Source organism: Mandrillus leucophaeus, unplaced genomic scaffold (assembly GCF_000951045.1).
Source record: "Mandrillus leucophaeus isolate KB7577 unplaced genomic scaffold, Mleu.le_1.0 Scaffold402, whole genome shotgun sequence".
Lineage (NCBI taxonomy): Eukaryota > Metazoa > Chordata > Mammalia > Primates > Cercopithecidae > Mandrillus > Mandrillus leucophaeus.
In genome coordinates, this window is record NW_012104277.1 from 893,779 (window position 1) to 897,560 (window position 3,782).

Genomic DNA, 3,782 nt, shown 5'->3' on the forward strand with positions numbered 1-3,782 from the left:
AAAAAAAATAAATAAATAAATTAGTTGAGCATGGTGATGCATCCTTGTAGCCCCAGCTGCACGGGAGGCTGAGGGAAGAGGATCACTTGAGCCCATGGGTTCAAAGTTGCATTGTGCCACTGCATTCCAGCTTGGGTGACAGAGCGAGACTCTGTCTCTAAAAAAAATCAATAAATAAAACTGTACATGGCCCACATACAGTTGGCCCCTCATATCTCTGGGTTCTGCATCTGTGGATTCAACCAACTGTGGATCAAATATATCTGGGAAAAAATCATAATACAGCAATAAAAATAAATTTTAAAAATATAAGAAGGACTTACATAGCAAGTACATTGTCTTAGGTATTATAAGTAATCTAGAGATGATTTAAAATATACAGTAGGATGTGTGTAGGTTATAAGCACATACTACACCATTTCATATAAGGGACTTGAGCAACATGGATTTTGGTAGCTGTGTTGGAGGTGTCCTGAAACCAATCCTCTGCATATCCCAAGAGACCTCTGAACTTCCATTGGATAGTGAGACAGTGTTGTTCTAAAGTCTGTTCCCCAGGCTCCGGTACCCTAGGAAATTTGGAAAACCCTTGGGGAAAACAGATAGATCTTGATACTGAGCCGGGACCCAGTCCCACTGGTATTTACCAGTCCTGACCTGGATCCAAACTCCCAGGGACTTTGGGAGTGCTAGAGGCATCACTTGGGTCTAGACTATGGCGGAGTCAGGTCACAGATAGGAAACTTGGTTCTCTCCATTCTGTGTTTCTCTGTGACTCAGGCCACAAGGACAAATGTGACAGGGTGTTGGTTTGTTTTCTGTGTTTCTTTCAAGCAGCTTCCTTGAAGACACAAATAGCTTCGGGATGGCAACAATAAGGAGCCGGTCTAGTAGCGTCTTCCATAATAGCAACTAAGCTTTTGATCATTAATCAGTTAGCACACTGCTTGCCTAGGTGACTTATTATATACAGAAAAAGTGGCAAGGTGATGACTGAAACAAGATGCTACGCCCAAGAATGCAACTCTAGATGCTGGAAAAGGGAAATAAACAGATTCTCCCCTAGAGCCTCTGGAGGGAGCTCAGCTTTGCAGACACTTGGATTTTGGCTCAGTGACACTGATTTCAGACTTCTGACATCCAGAACTGTGAGAGAATGAATGTGTATTGTTTTTAGCCACCAAGTTTGTGGTAATTTATAACAGCAGCCATAGGAAATGAGTACAGCCAGGCACTATTCTAAAGAATTCCCTTGTATTGGTTCATCCAACTCTCGCCTCTTCCCATCTCCTCATTGATGGTGGGGAGGTGTATCCAGGGATCATACTTACTAATCTGCCATCCTCACTAGGCTTCACCACACACCACACCCTGTACTCACACGTGCAGAACCTTACTGACCCACTTCATTCTAGGCCAGGGAGAGGCCCGAAGAGCCTCAAGCCTCAGCTTTCTCCCAAACCCATAACCAATCCCATGACCCCGTAACCCAGGGTCCAGAGTGCAAGAAGTTGCAACAAGGAAAAAATAGTTATCTTTTCACTAACTTGTTTTGTAAATCTGGATTTTTATATTAGGTTAGGATGAAGGTGGCACCTTCCACCTTCTCGAAGGCCAGCAGCATAGCATCTGGTTTCCATCATCACATTGCTGCCCTCCTCAGTAAAACCCTTCCTAGATCTTACTCCGTCTATCTCCCTCTTATAAGGACATTTGTGATTACATTTAGGGTCCACCCAGTTAATCCAGGATAATTTCCCCATCTCAAGATACTTAATAACATCTGCAAAGACCCCTTTTCCATATAAGGTAACACTCACAGATTCTAGGGATTAGCACCTAGATATCTTTGGGGGCCATTATTTAGCTGCCACACTGGTATAAAGTAAATGCTTAAGAAATTAGCTATTATTATCACTGTGCTAAGCACTTTTTAGGTGCTAATTAATCCTCACTACAACACTAGGAAGCAGAGACTGTGGGTATCCTATCTTACAGAGAAGAAAGAGGCTTAGAGAGCTTAAGCCGTTGCCTAAAATCAGAGGGCAAGTGGCAGAGCCCATGCTCTTCGCCTCCATACAGGCTGATTTGGGGAGCACACCTATGACTGCACTTGTGGTAAGGCTGACTCTCACCCTACTTTTCCATTTGAATCATTTGAGTTGTTGTATGTATTCTTGGAGTAGGGGTGGTCCTTCCCCATAGAGTGTCGTCTCTTTCAGGACAAGGAGTCTGTCTGTCATGCACTTTCTCTTGTGGTTTGGTGCTCTGCACATATTGAAAACAAAATTAATGGTGTTGATTTAACTGCCAAAGCTGGAGCACATAAGCATCATTAAGTGCAAAGAATACTGATCAAACAGAACAATAAAGAATACTGATCAAACAGAACAATAAAGAATACTGACAAACAGAACCAGCTCTACCTCCTTACTTGCCAATCCCTAGAGACTGACATGGCGAGAGGGGTGAGTTGAAAAGGAAGAAGTTTAGTTTTACCTTCTAAAGGTCAGCCTGCCTGTTGATCTGGTAGAGGTGGAGATTACAACAACAACCCTTCAGGAAAACATTACATTTTGTTCCACGAAAAATAAACAGCGTTTCGTTCACGCGGTACGTACTAGTCTTTCCGACATGATGGACTGTGGTTAAACTCAGCATATCCTGGGAATGGGTAGGAGATGGACATCATTCAGTAGGAGAAAGCGAAACTGGGAAATGAACTGTGGAGAAAGAGATCTCCACAGGATCAGTGACAAGTATTCTGAATGACCATGGGAAAAAGGGTAGTGTGGAGGAAAAGGGAGGCAGTGGAAGTGATTGAAGTTCAGACTGCATTCTGGGAGATGAAAGAAGCAAAGAAGGGCACAGCACTAAGGAAGGAGAAGAGAAGGAGTTTTAGTTATATAAGATTTTCTCTGAAAAATGAAAGATACCAGAAGTGGCCATATTAAAAACCATCTCCTAATGGACCTGCTTTACTTCAGGAGGGATAAGTGCTAGCATTCGCTGAGTCTGAGAAATCATCATCGCAGTCTTGTCGTTGATGAATCATGTAGTGGCCACCCCAGAAACCTGAATCACCAAAGCTTCCTTTCCTCACCTCATTGCCATATAAACTGACTAGACTGGGATGGGAGAAAAAGATGGAGGCTTACAAATATCCTCTAGAGCATCACCCAGGCACTAAGGGCAGTGAGGTGGCCAAGGTCCCAGTCCTAGGGCTTTTAGATTTCCACTGATACCGCTCTAGGGGATTTGATGGATGTGCTTGTTGGCTCATCATGTCATCCCCTTTCCATAGGCACATCTGTAAAAATGTCACCAGAAGGTGGCCCAGTGAGCATGAAACCTCAGGGGTGGGGTGAGGGGAAAGCTCCATGGTTCTAATGGCTGATGTGGCTGATGCCTCCCTGTTTCAGTGGCTGATGCCTCCATGTCTGTTGTTAGGGTGTCCCTACTGTGGGGATTGGCACATTGTTTTCTTCCTATGTTATTATGCAACTGATTTGGTTTAGACTTAACCTAATCCAGTGCAGTCCAGTTCCTATTTTCCAAAGAAGACAATATACCCAGGCCATTTAAATTTGATCTGGGTGTTGCTGAGACGAGTACACACCCACAAATAATCCATCAATCTCTTTGGCTGTGTCATTTCTACTGGTGTCTAACCTCATCCTTTTTATTTGTGTCCCATTGATTTTATTTCAAGTTTTAGGGATACTTTGGGGTGTCATTCCAGCGTATTGCCTGTATAAATACTGTCTCCTTAATTCCACAAA